Source organism: Buteo buteo, chromosome 4 (genome assembly GCF_964188355.1).
Source record: "Buteo buteo chromosome 4, bButBut1.hap1.1, whole genome shotgun sequence".
NCBI lineage: Eukaryota > Metazoa > Chordata > Aves > Accipitriformes > Accipitridae > Buteo > Buteo buteo.
This window is the reverse complement of record NC_134174.1, coordinates 32,114,678-32,138,043: the sequence shown is the minus strand read 5'-3', so window position 1 is coordinate 32,138,043 and position 23,366 is coordinate 32,114,678. Positions and strand designations below refer to the sequence as shown.

Here is a 23,366-nt window from a genome sequence, read left to right as displayed (position 1 = left end):
GCAAAACTGATTCCCAACCAGCCAAATTGCCAGGAACTAGAAAACAAAAAGGTATAGCCTTTTCTAAAATCAAGTTAGTTCAATTATGCATGGTAATTTTTTTCACAGTAATATGGAAACCTTTTTTTTAAAAAGCCAGACAAATTCACTAGATAGGAGGTTTCACAAATGAGCTGCATGCTGTTTAAAATAATTTCTTTTAATTTTGCACTTTTTTTTAGCATATGGAAATGCAAAGTCTGCTCCCTTCTCTGTTAATGAATGTGAATTCTTTGGTTTATGACATACTTTTGCCAGCTACGTCACTCTTGCATCTAAACCCTATCAGAAGGTTTATCAGTAAATGTTTATTTAATAACATGGATTTCTAAAATAGTTTCTCCAATTTCAGTACTTTACCCCTGGAATAATATGTGAGAGCTGAAAATTAACGTATATAGATTTTTTGTGGTAATGTATAACTGCACAGCTGTGATGCAAAAAAGCAAGCAAGGTATTAAAAGAATGGAAAATAGTACAGAAATACCATAATGCTATTATGCAAATGACTTTTATGCTTTCCGATAAATATACTGTTTATAAAAAAGGGAAAGATTATAATCAGGGAAGGAATCTCCTATGAAGGTAGCCTACCTGACCACATACAGGAAGAGAGGTGAAAGAAGTCACCAAGTTAAATTGTGGTTGGAGTTGGAAGCACCGTTAAGGTTAGCATCGCCTGGCTACATTTTAAGAACTTGGTCAGGCTACAAGTAAGTACTCAGAATAAGGTAGGATGTGCCCCATGGTCACTGGGACAGCAAAGGCCATGTGGGCTGCTGTAGGGCTACTGCTTCAGAGCATGGCAGCTGAAAGACAAGAATTAGGGTTCAGGAATTCAGACCACACCAAGAAAGCAGATTACATTTGTTAGCAAACCCACAAGGTGCTCCTGGGTTAGGGGTTAAACTGGTGAAGTTTGGGGATGCCAGCTTTTGCTAATGGGAACTGCTGCTAGTGCAGGAATGCTTTTAAGATTTCATGGGCAAGGGGCTACAGGACTAGATTTACAGCTAACGGTGGCAACAGGCATGCCCCTCGTCTAAAATTAAGAGATAGACAGCTCTGAAAGTAACATGATTAGAGATAGGTAGAGCATTTTTCTGCTACTGGAATATTTTATAATTTCACTTTGATAACCATTTGAAAATCATCTTTTGTGGGAAAATGCTACACAAAGACTGGGAAGTTGCATTCATATTCAAAAGAAGGGTAGTTGTATTTGCTGGGAGAAACACAATTTTGTCTGTCCTCACACAAGGCTTCTGCTCCTTGGTGTCCAATGTTAAATTCTTTCTCTTCATATAGCAGAACAGCAGGCAATTTTAACACACCGAGCTTCTGCTAATGTGGTCACAGTTTTCTATTTCACAATCAGCACAATTAAATCAACTCTAGCTGCTAGTGTGTTTTCTTTCTAAGGGAAAACTGTTTTGGTTGTTGCTTTGACATGAATATACTCTTGAGTTTTGCTGCTGGTTTCTTAAGATGAAGAAACCCCAAAACTATTTTGATGCGTGACTTTTCTTAGCAAAACACTCGCCCTATTCTCTGCTGATGTTACCTGTGACTCAGCAGTACATTGTAGGGGCCACTCTCAAAAGGAAACTCTGTCTTTGTTTACGCTACTCTGCCAATGAAACTTCCTTTGTTAAGAAACAATGTGTTTGGCTGAAAATAGTGGACCGCCAGGCTAGTGCTATACATTGCCCAGCAACCTGGGCATTACACTGATAACAGAACAGAAAATACCTATCTTCAGGATGATTTGGTAAAAAGCCTAAAGTTAGTGCTATTCTGTAGCTGAAGGCGTTTCTAGAATGACTCTTTTTACCCATCTTTTATCACTTCATACACTCATACATGCAATGTCCTTCTACATGCCCTCCCTCTCTTTTCTCCTTTATTTCTGTTCAAAATAGGCTAAAGGATTAATCTAGGATGGAGCATCCCCAAATTAATGCTTGTTACAGTACCAGAGAGGAAAAAAGCACTGCTCAAAAACCAAATTCTGCAAATGAAAGCCTTTGCTCTTTACTGGAGTCCTGACATTACTTTTGCAAATACCCAGGAGGCTGGCTGGCTCCGATTCCCTTTCAGCTAACCTCATTGCAAAGCTGCAAATTGTTCAGATTGCAGAAGCATGTTTGTTTGCTGGTTTGAACAATCGAGAACAGATTATGCATTCCCTGCATTATTTATATTGGCTACTTATAAGTTGATTGTTATTTATTTATTTAAAGTTTCCATCTGTAGGGTCTGGCTACTTTTCAAAATCTCTCCCTTCAATCATGTTCTAATGGATATCTGTTCCCTCAGAACATCTGTCCTTTAGGGTCCTATTATGTGTAAGCTAACAGTGACACAATTTTTCATTTTATTATATGTGTACAGTTTTCTGTTTGTTTTTAAAATCCCCAGAATCAACTCATAAAATTACAGCTTCCTTTCATTGTAAAAAAAAAAAAAAAAAAAAAAAAAAGTTTCAAGTCCTCATGACTTTTTCAGTCCTGACAAAAATGTTAACACTGTATTTGCAATGACAGACCTCAGGATAGGGAAATACTTTCCACTGCTCTAAATCTGTTATAAAAAACAAGTCTCTGAAAATGTGTTAGTTCAGATGACTAGGGGTCTCATATTCATAACCTTCTTTTAATCTTTTTTATTCTTTCAACACTTTTACTAGAGTAAGAGGTCTCTATGAGATTATTTATACAATTAGGATGCTTTAAAATGGCAGAATGTACTTTGAGACTTCTAGCATCTATGCTGAATATGGCTCCAAATATTTTAGATCCTAACATATTTAACATTATTGTGTCATGAACATAAATTCAGCCTGCTGCATCCAAGTGTCACGATCCACCTTTCTGTTAGAAGGATTCTAGGATTCTAGGGATGTCCACAGAGCAACACGAAGGTATAAGCAGACCGTGGATAAGCAATAGTAATCTATCTCTAGTTTCCACTGCTAACCGTATCAGTAAAAATATGGCGGCATGGGTTTCTACAAGTACAAGCCTGAAGATTTGTTGCCCAGCGCTGAATATCTTTACTATAACTTTACTATTAGTATGCTGCATCTTTACTATTATTATGGTTTGCCATAGGAGATGACAGCAAGTGCAGGTATGTTCCAAGTAGGTCTTACATTCCACATTCTTAATTTCTATGTTTAAACAGTAGCTCTAAAGAGCCACGGTAATCTATACATAGCTGATGAATTATGCACAGAACTCTATGCATAATTCTTCCTGTTGTCCTTGTTAAGGTAGCACCAGATTTACTGCTGGCATTACAGTTCAGCTCCTGCGTTGCCATCTCACGTGTGCCTGTGCACTCCAAAGCCAGTTGTGTGCTTCCTGAGTTGGCAGGAGTGGAAGTGCAGATGCAAGAGGTTTATCCTCTGAGGGAAGACAGCTCTTCAACTACTTTCAGAAAAATGCTGAGCACATAGGTTTTGAATCCAGCTAATGAATTCAGTGTGTGCACCAGAACGCAGGCTTGGAAAGGACCGCCTGGGTCACTGATCCCCACTAACGGCAACCAATCATATAATGAAAGTGAAGAGCAAAGTATCCTGCAGGATATCATAGTCTGCCCTCTCCACTTACTGCATGCCATAAAGTAATGTTCTCCTAAAACACACACGTTTATCAAATTATGATCTTTAGGAGATGAGCTGAAAAGTCTCAAAAATCATAGTATATGACAGGAAAAATGGAGGAGGTAAGGGGAGGGTACAACTGAGGTGGTGGAATATGTTATATGAAAACACCCATAAAAGCCTACAAGACCAGTCCAACTGTGTTGGAGGAAGGGAAACATCCTAGAAATGAAGTAAGCATCAGGCAAAAAGGTCCTCCTGGACTCCTGAGGTGACTTGTGAAGTCCCAAGGCAGAGGAATAATCAAATAGAGTATTGCTTTACAATAGTAAATACAACTGACAGATAGTTCAAGTCTGTTTCCTTCAAAGCTTGGGGACACCCACAAATAGGGCACCCAGCTCCCGCTATTGCAAGCTGTTACTGAGAACTGCAGGTGTGCTTCCACTCAGCAATCTCATCCCTCCTATAAATTTCATCTTGAAAAAAAACAGTGGTTTTGTGTCCCAGCTGTGTTTGGAAAGCCCTTCTAGAATTTCACTCATCTCTCTGGTTAACATATCTTTTTCTAATTTCCAGTCTAAACATACTCAAGACACACTTAAGTCCACTTGATTTTCTATCCATATTATTACGTTCTATTCCCTCACTCATATTTGAACCCTCAATGTACTTTTAAAAAAGTAAACTTCTCTTTATTTTGCTACAAAAGCAAGCGAATCCGCATCAGTCCCGTAACAAGGAGGTAAGGAGGCACACCATGTAATTACTCATCCTTCTCTACAACTCTCCAAGTTTAAATAGATCTTCTGATGACAAGTAACCAAAACACATACGATAGTTTAAATAAGCCTTGCACAACTGGGCAAACACTTCCTTGTTCCTACTTGCTAGGCACAGCCTGAAATCCCTTTCAGCCGTTTGAGTTTTTTTAGTAGCTCCATCAATAGTGGCTCTTTGGTCCTCTCATTTTAAGCTCCATAACAACTCATGAACAGCCCTTTACAGGAGGGTCCTTCAAGCCCAGCAGTCTCTCCCTGACAGCAGCAGCCCCTAAAAAAGAGCAGAGCTATCCATCCCATGTCCCAAAACTCCCACCTGACCCCCAAACACTTGCAGTTCACTCACTTCCTGAACAAAAAGTCTTTATGTTTTTCAGGCCCTGTTATGCTTTCCTTCCGTAACTCTGTCCTGTTGCTGTCTGCACCTATGCGAAAGGCTAGCACTCGCCTCCCACCATAAAGGAGACCCCGCAATAACCACCACCCACTAAGGAGACCCCTCCCTCGTATGTGCTGCACACTCACCACCCTCTAATTTCACTCCCTGCCTCTGACCTTGGAAATGAGAACGATTGGCGGGTCCCTGCTCACTCTCAGCCGCCGTGGGGAGTTGTTCAGACCTCCACCTCTTTCCCATGCCAAGGAATGCTACGCTATTTAATTGTTCCTTGGAAGAATCTGTGTCATGCTTTCCATCCTTCAAAATTCCCTAGCTCCTGCTATACCTTTTTGAGATGGAGGAACAGAACTGACCACTACTGAAGATGCAAGAGAAACATAGGCTTACACAGTAGCAATGTGACATTTTCAGGATATTTTTGGTATCTTTCCTGTTACACTACTTGCTTTTATAACCCCCACTGACACTAAACATTTTCAAAACTAAAGTTAACGTTCTCAGAGAAGCATCTTTTCTATTGTACAGCTTTAGCTATGCCCAACATTTTGGTCAGTGAGTGGCAACGGTCAGCTCAGCCTTCATCACCTCGTGTGTGGGATTCTTGGCTTCTTCCCTTTGCATCCACCTCCAGTGAATTTCACCTGCCACCGCCTCGCTTGGGCGCTTTGTTTTGCACAATCCTTCTGCAGTTTTTCACAGTCAGCACTCATCTACAGTGCTCTGAATAAAAGCATCATCAGCACACTGTCATCTCTTTCAGTTCATTTATCAGTTGAGTATCACAGGTTTAAGCATAGATTCTTCTGAGACCCTACTGCTGTCATCCTCTCACTCACAAAACTGATCAGTTAGTCCTACCTTCTGTTTCCTATCTTTTGACCAATTTTCTGTTGATCTGTAGAGCATTCCTTCTATCTGATGGAAGTGCAGATTCTTACGTGTACATTAACAAAGTACTGCTTTCTCATCCTTTTGGCTTTAATCACTAATCCTCAGAGGGCTAGCCATAGACTACAGCATACCCGTATTTCACTGGGGAGAGCCCACATTTGGGTTCATTTGCTCCTTCTTACCACCACGATGTCATTTTGGCATGACTCTGGGGCTGCTACTCTGGAGGTGGGATTGTGCTAAAACGCCCCCTCTTTTTCCTCTTTCTCAGTAGTTTCAGGGTTCCTCAACTAGACAGAAGATTGTTGAGAGATGACCCTGAAGGTAGCATGTCAGTGAACCTTTCAGTGTTCCTGAATTCCTCCAAGAAGCTGACCTTGAGGACACTGAGCTCTCCTCCTAGTCAGCACACATCTGCCAGTGCCGTGTAAGGCAGATGCTCAATATATTTTGACACACACTTAAGTAAGCTGGACCCCCACATCATGAGCTGGCTCTGACTGTAATTCTTCTGTGAGGTGGGATGAGCATTAATTGCATTAGTTTGCCTTTGTACCGGGTTGGTCTGACCCGTAGTAAGTGTCTTCCTGCACCGCTCCCTCCCGTAGCCAAAACTGTACAGTTTTATCCACCAGCTGCTCCTGGGCCTCCCCTTGCTTCATTATGGTTATTGCTCTGCCTCCAGCTTTGCATCTGTGGCTGAGCTTCTGCTACAGCTAAACCTATCCTAGATGAGGTTTCTTACCTCAGAGTAACACGACTGCTCACTTAGTGCCTGAGATCTGCACTGGCTTGTTTCCAGGTTTTTGGTTTGTTTGGGGATTTTTGGAGTGGAGGAGGCAGATGGGCTGGTTATATGAAGATCAGCTCCTCAGCTGCTACAGTAACCTACGTCTTGGTAGTCTGGCAACTTCCTACTCCTAATGCAAGGTTAGGGTTCACACCTGCAGCCACTTCAAATGTTATAGAATAAGGTTCGGAACTTGGTATTTGAAATCTAAGATTTTATCTTATCAGAATTTATAGAGTTTGAATACCTAGGCTCTAAACTATTTAGAGTGAATTGCAACTCTGGTAAGCAGGTGCTCATGAAAATTATGTAGATTATGAAAGCTTCAGCTATGTGCTACAACCAAACCCTTTTTTTTTTTTTTAAAGTTGAACTTCCATATGCTGAAACTCTTGTTTATAGCAACACCCTGCCCCTCTATTAGTCCCTAACAGAATGGCAGTGTGCTTATTATTATTATTAAATTTTAGCCTATCTTTGTTATACTAATCCACAAAGTCAACAAAATTCTTCCATATAATACTTCTGTCCTTCACAGCATTACAGGAGTTTAAAAAACTGTATCAAAGACCTTGTGCCAAGGTTACTAAAGGAAGTTACAGAAGACTGGTCACAAGACCTGTCCCTTATGAATACTTCTAATAACTCCCTTGCAACCTGGTAACTCACCTCTCAGTACATCCTGTCACAGTCCCCTCTTTTCCCAGCTCCTTATCTGCCTAAGCCAGCTTCTTATAATTCCTGTATTAATCTGCACCATCTCCACTTTAAATAATAATTTCCTTTGGGAACTGTACTGAATGAATGCTTCCTATAGATCGAAATAGCTTAAGCCCACCGCATTACTGTAGTGCAAGATATTCACTATCTCAGCAAAAAGAAACATTAAGTTAGTCAGACAAAATCACCTTCTGATCAGAATTTTGCATTTTATCCCACTTTTCACTTATGATGATGTTCTTGATTAGTCTTTGTTCAAAACCTGCCCTAAGGCATTACACCGTGTGGAAATAACTCGATTTGCACGTACTTTTCACGATTTCTTTTGTGTTCTTTTTGGATATACGTTAGTATTCACCAGTCAGAGTGCATTATCCCCCATACTGAAATAAACATTAAGAGTTTTTGCTAGTAGACTTCTGGTGACCAGAGGTAAAACCAGAAAAGTAATATATGCAGTTGCTACAAAACTAACAAAACCGAGAGCTTTCCTATCCTTTACTCATCCTCAAATAAATCACATAGACTCAACAACAAAAACTCCCAACAGAAAGGAGACCGGTCATTTAGTATTCCAGGATGATTTTACACCTTATGACTTCAATAGCAATATTAAACCAATAGTGGAGCATTTAGAAGTGGAATGGCAGTACTGCCATGATAATTGCTTTGGCAAGAATTAGTTCATGTCATTTTAGAACAACTGTTTAATACTGTTCATTAAGCTTTTAATCTGATCGCACTGTGCTACCTTGTTCATACTTTATCTGTATTTTTCATAGGAAAGAAAATACTTTTTTCATTGACATTTACATCACCATCTGAGAGTTCAGTGCAACTTGTGAGGGAAAAGGAACCTGACATATCTCCACCTTCTGGCATCTTGCTACTCTTTGTTTGAAATCCCATCCAGAAATTTACAAGTGAAAACATGACTTGAAGAGAGGTAACTCTGGTCATTGTATGTGTATTTCCAACAAAACCAACCATCTTTTCCCTGTGGTACAGCAGGGCTGCTGAGCCAATTTCCATCTTGTGATTCAAATCGACAATTAAATTCTTAGTGCCGTGGAGCATGCAGCAGCCATCATTCCAAAAGCGTCCCCTATGGACAGATTTTCTATCCCTTCCCCACAACATTTTCTCAGTTACTATTTCAAAGACAAGACCTTCAGTCGCAAGTGTATCATGTAAGCATTATTCCCAGCACGTAAGTCTAGACAGACATCTTAAAACATTGTTACTAATTTTAAGAACAGAAAACTAAAAGATAAGGAATATAAGGAAATAATTATGTAGCTTTCAGGAAGTGCAGCAGACAAAGTGGTAAATGAAAAAAACCACCCATCCAGAGGTGAACTCAGCCTCAAGGAATGCAGGTTATTAAGTGGATTATTGGAGAGTACTTTGGAAATCATTTTCACCAAAAGCATGCCCATATTAAAAGGGAATTATGGTACCTTAATTGCACTTCTCAGCCATAGTTGTCGAGTTATATGTTGATGACCTGGAAAGCAGAAAATAGAAGATTAATAATATTGTTCATATTTTAATTACTGATTAAGAGGAGCAACTAATATCACATATTTATCCTTTATTAAAATAGTTCTAGCCTTTCAAACAGAGAAAAGCAGAATACTTAGCTTTTGATATCTGCTATTTTATTCCTGATAAAGGCAGCTTCGAATCAGAAAAATAACAAGAAAACAATGCCTGAGGTTTTCATTAAAGTAGTTTACATATTTTCATGAAGGCTGTCAACTCAGAAACCAAGGAAAAATTCATAAAAACTTGTATTCTTATAAAATATCTACCCTAAGACGTATGTATCAGGCACTTATCTGTAATTTGTTTAGACTCAAATATATTCTCTGCCCTTCCGCAACCTAAAATATTTAACACTAAAATCTCTGACTGGTGCTTTACAGCACTTCGCTATGTGCATGTGAGTTCTCCCTGGGATGGAGAACACAACTGGTGGGCGTAGGAGTATTTTGGGGGCCATCTCTCCAGTGTTTACCCGGGTGAGGCTGTGCCATGGGGCAACTTGGAATGCCCATAAAAGTTGAGGGATTCAAGAAGCATTTGGGCCTCCAGGCACAGACTGTCAGGGTTGGAGGTTTCACCTTTCTCACAACTCCAAGGGGAAACGTGCAAGGACCTCGACCCAAGAGTGCCTTCTGGTGGGCACAGGGCAGAGACCCTAGGGCTCCTAATGGCGTGAGACCTGGGATAGCAAGGGGCAGGGGCATTAGGAACCCACCGGGGAAACTGGGTGGTCAGTGGCTACGCTCCCATTTTCCCCCTGCGTAGGTACCCCTCTTGCCTCATCCTGGTAACATCTTGCACCAAACTTTTGGAAGTGCATAAGCTTACCAACTATCAGCGTAGTAGTACCTACATCAAGGAACAGCATTATTTGGATAGTTTACCGAGACACTGAGAATGTGTGACTGCAAGTTAGCCATACTCAATAGAATTAAATCTAAACCAAGACTGCAGCTCTGAATGTTTCCAGACTTCAAGGTTATACACAGCCTGAAAATGTAATCTGAAGTTAAAAAGTTGTATGCAGTCTTATTTTCAGACTAGGCATGCAGAATACACCTAAACCAAACCCATTTCAAGCAGTTCCAGAATCAAAAGGCTTGCAATGAGCAAGGCACAACTGCCTGCTGCAGCTTGGGCCAAGCTCTGCTCCATACAGCAAAAATCTCAGGGATGAAACTGAGTTTGAAACTGCATTTGAACAGGATCTTTTATTTTGGGAAGGAGATTGTAAGTTGTTATTAGTTGGCTTTAAAAATGAATCGTACAGTTGCTGGGCTCATTTCACCTCTCTTTTTTTGGCAAAATCCAGGTCTTTACTAGAGAGCATCTGTCAGCATTATCCTTGGACAATTTCACATGAAGCAAAGACATTTTGCAGGTTGCTGCTTTCTCTTTTACTTTAGCATTCATAAGTTATCAACATAATAGGACCCAATTGTCCAGAATATGCAGAGAGCTATGACTCGACCAATAAAAGAACAAAACTTACTCTCAGGGCTGTTAATTGACAGCACAGAAGCTATTTGTTATATTGGAGCTAGCCAGCTTGCTGTGCTCTTAAAGCAGAAAGCAGGTGTATTTAGGTACACGTGGTTTGCTTTGCGATAACTGAAACTGTTGTTTTGTTCTGAGATGGAAAAATACATGGTAGGTTGGGTAGTCAGATTTATAAAATAACTCACGGCTTTCAAGGCTGATAGAAATTTGTGGATATAATGGATGTTGTGCTAACTTCAAACTAAATATCACATAAGGGGAAACAACATGGTATTTTATTAGCCTTCAAAGTAACTGTTTAAGTAAAAATTGGTACAGTTCATTAATGAGACATCATACGTGTGTGGGAGTATTTAACTTTTCCCCGGAACAGGTCTGCTTCACCAAATCATTCCTCTCTACTATATATACACACACATACATATATATACACACATATAAAAAGAAAAAAAAAGTACAAGACAAAAATAAGGAATAAACAACATGCAGTTCATTACAACAAACATTTGTTCGTATTTCTGAAGACATTGAACAATTCTACCATATTTTTCAGGAAAAAAAAAAATTGTTTCCAGCATACAAACATATTCCTGAAACTTACTTCTGAAAGAACTCCTATTCTTTCCCTCAGAGTTAGTATAAAATTGAGGATGGAAGGATAGCTGCTCATTGAGCATGTGCACTAGTCATGAAATACAGGCACATTTTACCAACACCATGGTTACCACCGATTCGACATTCCACCAAAATATATTTTTCAACCACAAAAATCCACAGTATTAAAAGGCTGCAATTAGTTTGTCCAGAGAACACCCAGTCATCCATGCATGTAGTAGTGGGAGAGGAACAAAATTAATTGCATTGCCATGGGAACCGAGTTTACTACTTGCTTTACTGAGAGATTAATGCCTATTGTCAGTAGATTTTATGATAAATGATCGTCATTTTACATTTTTGTAATCAAGATGCATCATGCTGTGTGTTGTTCACATACAGTAGAACACTTTTCCTCTAATCAATGAGGGCTTTTAGTTCTGTATATTATTTAAAAAAAAAAAGGCTGTTTAGATTGTGATTGTTTTGGATTTTAACGTTAAAAAAAGACAGACACTTCAGCTCTGAGTTTTCTGTGGCACTAGAAGATAATACCACAGCTATGGACTGTGGCTATTACATCAGCCTGTGATTTGGTGCAAGAGGAGCAGATGGAAGCAGGTAGTGCTGTAGCCATTTCACCTACACAATCTCTAATTTGGGGTTTTACTCTGGATTTTGCATCCCCACTGTACATGTGGTTCAAAGCTATGTGAAGTATCAGCCACTCATTTGGACTCTCACACCCCTATTATGGGAAGCAGAGCACTTTGTGCCCCCTGGAATGGGGCTTCTGGTTTAGTTTCCTCTAAAAGGAACCTCATTCACATGCACCAAAACACTCTGAATTGACCCAAAATGCAACAACCAGGAATGATTGAAGGCTTCACTTCAGAACCATGCTACTGCTCCAAACTATTAACTGTCTCTCTTCCCAAGAGGAAGTAATGGGATATATTAAGAGAAACATGCTAACATGGTAGGGGTAAGGTAAGAACGTGCTTTTATAGAATTCAGTGCGCTCTTCTAGCCCTTGTCTGCAAGCGTCACGTAATAACAAAATTCACCCTGAACAGCAAGAACTGGGGGGATCCTTCAGTTAGCAGTGATGACATGGTTATCTAGTAAACAACCATTAAGCCCCCATATCTACTGAAAACTGGACATTTGGCCTTTTATTTCTTTGCTGTCCTTTCAGCAATGGAAGACTTGGTGAAAGGTGTTCTGAAATTCTGGTGCCATGTTTCCTTGTAACTTGCAGGTGTATACATTTCTTTTAAATTAGAGAAGAAGCACAAATGGCATGTTGGTATAATAATTTCAAAATATTGTGCTGACTAAATACATTTTCAAGGCTGTAATTCAAGACTAGCTTAATTTCTACAATTGATGACTGCCTGAAAAACAACTCCTGTCATTAAATCTGGAACAATTTTTGGTATATTTCTAAGACCCTTGTTTATGAGGGCAGCCTTCTTCTTTCTTAAAAATACAATAAAGTATTTCACCTAAAGGAGAGGAAAAGGCCAAGTTTGGGAAGAAGAAAGGTGAAAAGGTCTCTGTTCCCAAGAACAACCACAAGCAATGTGAAAACCCTGGACAGGCTCAGTCTGTAGTTCTGCCCAGATGCTTATAATTTTTCATTTTCTGAAGACTGAAGGAATTGCTGTGAAAGCACAAATGCTAGAATTCAAGTATATAAAGGATTCATTTTTCAGTTTTCCTGAAATGGGTTCCTGACCTTTTGCAACAGATATCTGCTGACTTCCCTGGTATGCTGACATTACAAGTTTGCAATGGCCAAGACCTGGGGCTTTGATCCAGTGAACTTGGTTATATTTTAGTGTTGAAAGACTCGCTGCCTCTTTGTGCATCTGCGCTCGCTCAGTTTTAATTGCCAGATCTGGCAACTGCTTAGGTATGTCCTGTTGAAGACTAGTAGTATGTTTCCAAACTTTGATATTACAGCCAAATGCTGACAGGTGTAGCCAGTGGTTAAAAATAAGCTGCAACCAGGTTTGGGGATGGGAACCAGCTACCAAAGCAAAAGCAGCAGCAATAGGGATAAAGTCAAGGCACACCAAACTGAAGTGAAGCAGAACTGGCCTTAAAATTCACAAAATCAAAAATTCTTTGCCATAAGAAGGTCAGGCTCTTAAACAAGGAGTCATTTGGGCAGATCAGGAAACCAAGATCAGGAACTTGGACTGGGAAAGAAGGTAGCAGAGCATGACCAAGCCTAGAGAGCAGAAACAGACACAAGAACCAGAGGCTAGAATGAAGGATCCTAGAGGTGAGATTGCTAACTCTGGAGCCCAGTGCCCAGGAGAGGCTGCCCAACAGTGTGATGATCGGACTGACAGTAGAAATAGTGAGGTTTGAACCTTTCCTGTTGGATGACCTCAGCCCTCCCCAGCTGTCCCCCAAGCAGGAAAGTACTTCTTGTCATTAAGACCACTCCTTGTCCTTTCCCACTACTTAGTTTAAAATATTCATGGTGTTGCTGAGTGGCATCTAGCTGGGCTGTACTAGGCTCCATTACCACATAACAGAAAAATCAGTACAAAACTCTGTCATATTGCTAAGCCTAGGAAATACTACTCGTGTCCAAAACACTACAGACTATCTGGGTTAGTTTTCTATTTGGTGTGATGATGGGTTCAGCAGCTGCCTACTGCCTACATACTATCAGTATCTGGTTGGTGTTTCTGACTGGGGATTAGTGTTCAGGTTAGGGCCAGGGGGGTTCAACTTACCTTTTAAGATCAGGGTTACAGACTGGAGTGAGTGAGGCAGGGTACGAGGGTGAGGGTGTCTGCCTGAGGTTTCTGGTTAGCAGGGAGGGTATGGGCTAGGTTTCTTAGCTAGGGGTTTGGATTAGGGTGAGATGTTAGGCTAGGCTTAGGGGTAGCATTTCAAGGCTAGGGATCAGGACTACTGTTTGGGGTAAGTGTTGGGGTTCAGCTCTGAAGTGACGGTTTGGGGTTCGGCATTAAAATAGAGAATTGAGGTAAGGGCTAGGGGAAAGCTTTAAAGTAAAGATTATGGCAGCTGCTGGGACAGGCTCACACCAGCACCCACACACCCACCTCTGCCCTGCCTCTTCTCCACCCTCCCAAAGCTCTGCTCCTCACCAGTCAGGTTTCTCCAACACAAGTGACCTCGCAGCCCACGCTTACTATGTCACATTTACCTACACCTCACCTGACCTGCAGGTCCCCCTCCTTGCCTCTAAGCACCCCCTCCGGTCATGGCCTTTCCCTCCAAGACCTCTGAGCCCTGCTGTTCTCCTGCCTGCTGGGCCAGGGTCAGCAAGGGGTGGGAGTAGGGGCTGAGGGCGTAGGGGTTCCGCTCAGCACGTTGGGTGGGGTATCTGGTGAGGGTGTCCGCCCTGGGGTCGGTGCTATGGGTAGGGCTAGGGGCGTTAGTGAGGGGTGAGGGTTAGGGAATAGACCAACCCTGAGGGTGAGAGTTTGGCTTTCTCCCTAGGGCTGCTGGTTAGTGTTTAAGGTATGGGCAAGCTTTTTTGTTTAGGGGTTCAGTTTAGCAGAAGAGTCAGGGTAAGAAGTTATGGTTTTGGGCTCCAGCTCAGAAGTATGCATTTGGGGTTAGGAACTGGGAGTATGGGAACGAGGTAAGAGCCAGGGGTAAGGGTTAGGTTTAAAGTTCGGGCTTCAGGTTAGTGGTTAGACATTGGCTAAGGGCCTGCCTGAAGAGCTCTCGCAAGCACTCTCCCAGCCACGTCGCCCTTACCTGAACCCGCCTTACCTCCACAGAAGCCACCACCTCTGTTGGCCCGGCTCTGGGACACCCTTCACGTCCTCCCACGCTGCCACCAGTGCGTGGCCTGGCCACCAGCACCCACACTCTGCTCTCCCCAAGCTCTGCTCCTCTGTACTGTCCCTGACGGGCACCAGCACCTCACAAAGGCACCTGCTGCTCACCAGTCAGCTTCCTCCAACACAACTGACCTCACAGCACACACCTACCACGTCACTTCTGCCTGCAGGAGGTGACTCTAAGGTCCCACTGCCGCTCGCCAGCTCTCGGTCAGGGCTCCCTGCCCTCCTCTGCTGCGAGACAAGCTCCAGACAGCTGCTTTCAATAGCACCCTCTTAGTCCACGTGGATACTTACCACCCGACATTTTAATTAGAATAAGACCAGAGATGCACGCAGGGTACTGTTAGTTGGGAACTAACAAAAAGAACGTTTTCATTAATTTCTTCCATCCTGCCCTATTTATTTCTACATGAAATTTACTTTTTTCTCTCCAGCATGTTCTCTGAACCACTACTTTCCCTCAGCCTCTCCTCTTTTCCAATAAAATAAGTGACTCATGTAAGTACTTAAAAAAATTATGTTTAGAATCAGCATGAAAGGCAATATTATCAAAGCTAAGGGATGCAAATTCACACTTTTCATGAAGCAAGAATCCTAAATCTCTCAGGCATCTTTGAAAATTACCACCTTTATTTTAATTAAGCAAATGTTACCTATAATGATTCTTACAGTATGTACATTTCTGTATATGACACCCTAGCAAACTCCACCTCTACACTTCTCTCGATGTCTGAATCCTGAATTTTTATGCAGCTAAGACATAGTCTGTAATTCAAGAAATTAAAGAATACTGAACAGCTCTTTAAATATTCACATAATTTGCCTTCTGCAGAGCTTAATCACTGCTTTTTTTTGGCTGCTTACAAGGAAAACTCATGAACCAAAATCACTAAGTAACGTTAGGGTGGGGGGAGCAGAATTGCTTTGCATGCAAACATTTTTTTGCCTGTCTTGTAGAAAAAATGGGGTTTGATTTTGCCTCAAAAGTACATTAAGTAAAAGTTTTCATCAGAAAAAAATACAAATGCAACTAGATCCTCTACAATGAATAAAACTTATGTGTTCCAGGTTTGTAAATCAGTATGCTTACTTCCTAGTAAGCAAAACTTACAGGTGGTGTTCCTAAAATCTCTCAGAAAACCACCATCTTCCAAAAGTCTCCATCAACTACTAATAATATGTAAAGAGTATTATTCTGGCATTTTTATTACAAGTTTTGTTGTCAAATTGGAGCAATGAAAACTTGATTTACTGCAATCCTTTTCTGGAAAATCAACTCAGTCATATTTTTCTTGGCAACAGAAAGTAAACTTGAGTCAAAGTAAGTGATTTGTTTTAGCATTATTTCTTGCTTTCTGTATACATTTCAGCTATATTTATGTTTGCCTCTGTATATACTGCATGTAAATGCTGGTTTCACACAGCTGGTGGAACGTGGCTGATTGAACACAGGAGCAGCGATCAAATTCCAAAATTATAATCTCAGTTCTGATTTTTTTTCTGTACTCTGTGCCACACATATTCGCTATATAACTCAACTGCATCCGAAGTACATTTAAACAATTTACTGCTTATAATAAAATGAAACCTCCAAAATAGTTTTTAAAAAGTCTTAGTGAATTTTTTTCTAAATGCAGGTCACTCAAAATTTCACAGTGCCTCAGAAAAAGGTTTGCCTATAGATCAAGAGGGATTGCATGTTTATTCCATCTATAGAATAAATAAACAAAACAACTCTGTGCCTGTTCCATATTCCTCATCTCTCTTTGTACCTTTTTACACTGCCTCATACCTCAGTTCTTCAGGTATTGCTTGCTTTGATGAGCCAACTCACTGTATAATACAATGCACTTTAAAAAATTGTATAAATAAAACAATCTTGATGACCAACAGCCATATTCCATAATACCTAGCACTTGCAGTCGAAATTGCTAGGGATACCATTACAAATCACATCAGATTAAAAGACAGAAATATCTAACAATGGTTCTATTTGGATACAATGGAAACAAGAAGCATGGTTTGGAAAAACGTTGGTATGTTATCTCAGATGAAGCCCACACAGGTATCTTGTAACCAGGTCCTCAGTGTAAGCAGAAAATCCAGCTCAAGGCATGATTCAGCCTTTACACCAGCCTGTGGTGAAGCAGGGGAATACCAGGAGTGGGCCCTAGTCAGCGAAGCCATTGAGATGTTCTTTTTCCTATTCCTACTCAACCCATCTCTGAAATACCTGGCTGTCTTTACAGCTAGGACATCAGGCCATCTATTCACATCAGGCATCAGCTGCCAGACTCAATGTTTTTAACTTCAGCACATTTTGAAGCCCTACATGTATGAGGAAGACTAGAGCACAGCTCTGCAGAAACCCAGTTCTGACACTACATCTACTGGCAGGAGACTAGGGAAGAGATGGAAGAGAGACAAGTCACCTCCACACAGACTCTTTCTTAAGAGTCAATAACAGTCAATTAAGAGTTCATAACAGTCAGTGTTATGAAGCTGGCTCTGGGACAAGCTTGTCAGTGTGGAATCTCTGAGTCCAGAGTGGCTTTCTATTAAATCAGACACGAATGGAAAACAGAGTAAACCTGGGCATTGAACTTTTCACATTTGTGGAAACTTGGTGTGTGGGGTTTATAACCTAAACAACAGATTACACCGATTCACCGCTGCAATCTGTTGTCTGTGACAGCCCTGCTATGAATTGATAATTTCAACAACTGATGATTTGAATTGTTTTAGAAACATGACAACGGAGAAGACAATAAAATGTTCACAGAAAACATGAGAAAAGTGTGCAGAATTTCATGACGTTCCGAACACTGCTTAGACACCTAAAGGACAGGCAATTGAAATATATACACATATACATACACTGTTCATCAATAGTTCCTCTCTCCTTTGGTTTCTCTCAGCTGATCATCACTAGTTCTTACAGAAAAATCTACATTAGAGCCCCTCCCAGTCCTGGTTTCTCCTGGCATGCTCACAGAACCTTTCCCTGACTTCTATTTTCTGTTTTCCACTACCCCAGTTGCACAGCTGGTTTCCAAGACAGTATTCATCATGTACACTGACCACTTCTCTACAGACAGAGACATAAAACAACTATAAGCTGTGAGTTTGTACATAAAGTCTCTCTTGTTTTTTTTAAAGTATTAAAAAAAATCCTTCACTTTCCACAGCCGAAGTCTGAAGTACAGATTCTCCAAAAAGGTATCTCCCAAGGAACTGCGGGGAATTCCCCCCCTATGGTCTCTGCTCACACTGTACCAGGCTCCAGGCAAAAAGCATCACTAGGAGCCTAGCCAGCAGCCTACCACCTCCTCCTCGTGTACTGCATCTGCAGTGCGGTGTTCAAGAAATTGGTTGTAACCCTGCTGTGGGAATGCATGAAGTGCCAGTACCATTGCAGACCAGCAGCAGAGGTCTAATATTCCCTCAGTCTCTTCTTTTGCCCTCACCTCACTCAACAGGGAAACCGAGTGCTTTCACGAAATTTTCTTTGCTGAATATTACAGGATATGGCATTCAGCTAACGCAGGAGCACTGCCTCGTTCCTCCAGCTTCATTACGGCTCCCCCAAATCTTACTCCTTTCAGAGGAGGTCTTAAAGCATGAAACAGATGGATCCTTCAACATGTGAGATCATCCCAATGGTTTGACATAAGGAGAGGAGAAATGTAGAAAACACCTTTTTTCTTTGCTTGGCTTATTCAGGCTGAAAAGTCTTTAGCTCGCTCAATACTGACTTCTTTATAAAAGCAGAAAACATGGTGCCAGTCCCTTCCTACAAAATGCTCTTATTCATCAAGGAGGGAAGTTGGAGAGAAACCCAGAGAAAGAGAGAGAAACTGCAAATATGTCCTCACTCAGTTCCAGCTATGCCAAGCGAAAAGCTGCCTGGGCCCACATTGTCTCCCAGCCTACGTCCAGCTGCTCCTCACTGCCGTTCTGGTGGAGGCACCCACTCCTGCAGACTTGCTGGGAGCACAGGACACCAGCTTGCTCTCCAATCTGTTTCGATCACAGCGAAACAAGTTTAAGTGACAGGTTGTGGTTCATTTGGCAAAAAAATGGTCTCAAAAAAACTCCTAGGAGCTACCCAGTCGGGAGGTTTGTGGAGGCGGGAACACAGTGCGAGTGGTGAAGAACAGCAGGTTGACCTTCTCAGCAAACCCAGCCAAGGAGAAACTGGGTAAACAGCCTTTCCACTCAGGAAAGACGGGGTACCTCCCAATGTGCATTTGAAAAGCTTAGTCCTCAAGGGAAGTTAAGTCTGCACCAGATTCAGAGTTCAAACAGATCCATGTATTCTGCAGTTACAAACTGACAGCAAGAGGTGCCAAATGCACAAACTGCATTAGACAGGAAAGGATTTAGGGGTTTGCCTAAGCAAACACAGAGCTGCAGCTGCTCCTAGACCATACAAATAACACTGTGGTTTCAGCCACACACTCCACATCACGAACCTGGGCAGAGCCAGCAGATGGATGTTCCCAGTTACAGTCCCAGACACAATCCCTTGCTTACACTCTGTGCGTATGACGTAATTACACTAAGCTTCTTAAACAAGTGGTTGCTTTTCCATGTTTGTTCATACTCATCCCTGTCCTCCTGCAATCTCCCTCCCACTCTCCATCTTAATAAGTTTCAGGAATGTTTGAGCAGCATATTCTGGAATAAAAGCTCCCACAGTCTTTCATCCCCCAGTCTGTAGAATATTTATGTTGGCCTGCTTTGGGTTGTGTTTGGCTTGGTTAGTATTTCTCCCACTCACATGGAACTATTCAAGGAAACCTTCAGCAACGTATAGATTTATGATTCTGAACACATACATTCCTAGCTCTTTTTCCTCCATCAGCCCTCTGTCCAGTGATAAAAATACCTGAAGACAAAATCATAAACTCACGCCCTTTACTGCTCAAGACAATACCCTCATCTACAAAAACTTTGGTACTTGAAAGTACATGGGTATCTAGAAGGCCATTCATGTTAAGGACCACACACATACAGTTATAGTATGTGTATGAGTTCCCACAAGTCTCTCCATCTCAGTACCTACAGTGTAGCAAATGCATTTGCATGTTCCCATATACTCATTGTGGGTCTACATACTACACACAAGAAGACAGGACAGAAACTGTTGATTCATCAAAGATTAGTCACACTGATATATTAGAACACATGAGAAAGACCAAATTTTGTCTGAGATATTAAAACCAGAAGTCTAAGGTATTTTGATATTTGTAGGAAACTTTTTTTTAGCAGCCTGCTGACTTAGACATTTGGGCTTCAATTTGTACTTACACAAGGTCTATTTTGCATCATTTTGGCAATTAAAGTATCATTCAGCAGCAAGCTACAAACATAATAATTTTAGGCTTTAGAGGAAATTTGAATAACTTATTTAGGAAAAACAATAGTATATTTCTAGACCTTCTGTTTGTGAGATAATTGAAATAGTAGATTTTAATTTTCAGTAGGTTCCAAAATACCATTTAAGAAAAGATGTATTTAGAGGAGTTTGCACATTGCCTCACATAGAACAAAATCCCAAGGCCTGAGTAGTATTATAAACCTTGGCACTCTTGCTGCTAGTGTTCTCAGACATTGCTAAAACTTGTTTCAAATTACTGTAATATATTTGGTCTTAATCAGATTTGATCCCAGGTCTGAAAAAGTTCAAAAACATTTCTATATCTCATACTGCCACCAGCCCCTGTAGTCCTGCACTTTGATATCATGTGTTTTGTATTTCTCTACTTCATGCACAATGATAAATGAATACCTGTGGAATTTCCAGAATTTGTGAACCATCCAATCCAGCAAATCATTTAAGCATGCAAATAGTTTCACACATTTCCTGACATTCCTGCAAATAAGAACAGAATCTGAGCTGTAGCATTAATATATCGTACTCCAATTAAAGCTCAGAAATGCATGAGTTGTTCAGATTTGTATTCTAATAAGACAAACAAGTGTCAAATCCAGAGGGGGTCTTGAAGCTGACATTAAGTTTTACTTGTTAGAATTTTCCCTGCTTACTCTAAGTTTGAGTTCAAAGACTTTGCTTCAACACTCACTTAAGAATATCCAGCTTAAAAAACCATGTTTTTCATTAAAGGAGTCTTTTGAATTGAAAAATCGTAAGGAATGCTCTTCTTGCCCCATTTCCATTTATGCAATTATCTTATTATATAAATATTAATTTCAGCAAACTCTTTAAGAAATGGTTTACATAAGCAGCTTTTTAGTTGATGCATTATCACTGTCGTTTGAAAACATCTATGTGGCTTGTTTATGTTACTTTGTTAATTTTATTGTAATTTAGCAATAATTAATAGCTCTGTGGTTATAAAGAGTTTAATCAGTTACAACTCTTAATTACACCACAGCATTGCTTAATAAAACAATACACTATTGGGATTAAATCAAATTAACTAAATTACTCTGCTATCCTCTTTTATGGGTAATTTATTGCATGGTAAAAGCAGTTGTGAAATTGTTTTCATGGCAACTAGCCTAAAAAGGCTTTGCATATATTCTTTCTTACCTTAACTATAGAGAAAAACTGTCACTGATTTCAACGGTTTTCTACAGATCAGCATGAGGAACATAACTGCCTCAAAAATAGCAGACAGTCATAGAAATTTAGTAACAGACCGACCTTGTTTCTGAAGTAATGCTGAAACCAAGGAGCGGCGTACTCTGCTCCAGTCAGTAACTGTCCAGCTGAGAAGCCTGTCCCCAAGAGCGGCCAACAAACCGCTGCTTTAGGATTTACTGAGCCAGAGGTCGTACTTTTGCCTGGTAAGGTCACGGGAGAATTTTTCCTCCATGAAGTTGCCAAATTGCATCTTGAACCTACCTAAGCTTTTGCCATCTGATGTGCTCCGTGGCAGTGAGGTCCACGCACTAACCGCTATGTGGGAAAGCACTCCATTTGCTTGCTTTAAATCTGCTACTGGGTAATTTCATTTAATATACTGTAATCCTACTTCTTGTATTACGAGAAAGAATCAACAAATTGCCTGTAATCACTTTTCCCTACTTAGGAGCTTGTATCCCTCCATGAGGTCCATGCCTTGACTGCATTTCTCAGGCTGAACAGTCCAAATCCATTCAGTGACTCCTCACATGATGCCACTCCATCCAATCGCCCCTATTCAGGCCTTTTTCAGTCCTATTAGTTATGCATAGCCATTTATTCACTGTTTCGTATCGCCTAGCACTTCTTGTGACTGAATTAAATCTTAATTATTTCAGATAATTTCTTCATGTGTCAACATAATTTAAAATTATAATTCTGTCCTTGTCAAAATGCTTTCATATCTTTCTGAAGCTGCTGTGTCTGTGGCTTTCCAATTCTAGTCTTTATGATATTGCACAAGTCAATGAAGAAAAAAATTAAACATGATGGTCTCATGTTTAATATTTGTCACAAGCTCACGACAAACTTGAAAACAGTTCCCTGTGTGACAACATGCACACAAGACAATGGTTTCACATTCAGCCATGACCACGTTACTGGTGACTTACCCTAGATTGTAATTCCAGTGTTTGCTTACAAGAACAGCACGTGGTAAACTTTTAAAAGAGCAACCTAACTTGAAAAAAAAAAAGCATAGCTTGCTCTGTCCCCATCTACTAAACCAGTTATTTATGCAACAAAATTTCCCTTGTTCCCCTCTGGGGACCTCTCCTGTCACCTGTCAGTCTCAGGTATGGGTCGTGGATAACGGTTTAGAGACCGTTTTGGCCAGTTCCACAGATGCTTTAGGGTTAATTTCTGTAGTCTGGTGACTTAAATAAAAATCAACTCTCTAATTATTTTTCTAACTTTATCTATTCCTCCTTGGAGTCTTGCATTATCTCCTTAAATTAGTGAAGAAACTCTGATTATATTTCCAATATTTCTTACAATGAGAGGAAGCATTTAATTAAATATTTGTAGAATATACTATTCAATACTTCATCTTTGAGAAAATGAGTACCATGAATTTTACTCTTATCTGGCAACAAAACCAAATTTAAAAATACCTTAAGATTGATATTTTACTGAATGGACTGTGAAAATATTCACACTCCAAGTCCCAATGGTTGGTTCATCTCTTCTGATTCCAATCATTTTAAGTGGATGGGTACCATCTTGTATCACAGCCCTCTATCAGACTGACAGAGATGGTGCAAAACCGCCACAGTTTTTGGAGAAAAAAAAGTTAGAAAAAGGAACTGTTCAGCTATAAAGCCTAACAGCAGGATTTTGAGATGGCTGAGCTGATATGACTTCTCAGCACCATCTCACATATTTGTTTAACAGTTGAGAGGGTGATACCTTTGTCATAATCTTTATTTTTTATTTTCCCTGCCCACAAGGTATTTGCAGAGATGAAGTTCTATGCCTGAACATAAGCACCTCTTTATAATTTGTCCCTTTACTAATTATTTACTTTTGCAGTCTGCAGGGCTTTACTGTGTTGATGCCTTAACAGAATTCACACGCAAATTCTGGAAAATGAAAGGCTGAAGATTACTGAACAAAAATGACGTTGGGACTGGCTTTACAAGGAGGTCTCTATGCTGTGCAACCTCTTTACAACAGCAATTACAGCATGTTTTACACTTGAAACATTACTGAGTTGAC

The 23,366-nt window shown here is 40.6% G+C and overlaps 1 protein-coding gene across 1 annotated transcript in view; it reads right to left on the bottom strand.

The window, feature by feature from the left end:
- PCDH15 (protocadherin related 15) overlaps positions 1 to 23,366 on the bottom strand; it is a 711,887-nt gene that overhangs the window by 505,224 nt on the left and 183,297 nt on the right. Inside the window, exon 2 of the mRNA XM_075025448.1 lies at positions 8,693 to 8,739. The gene's annotated coding sequence lies outside the window, so the exon portion shown is untranslated. The remainder of the gene's footprint in view (positions 1 to 8,692; positions 8,740 to 23,366) is intronic.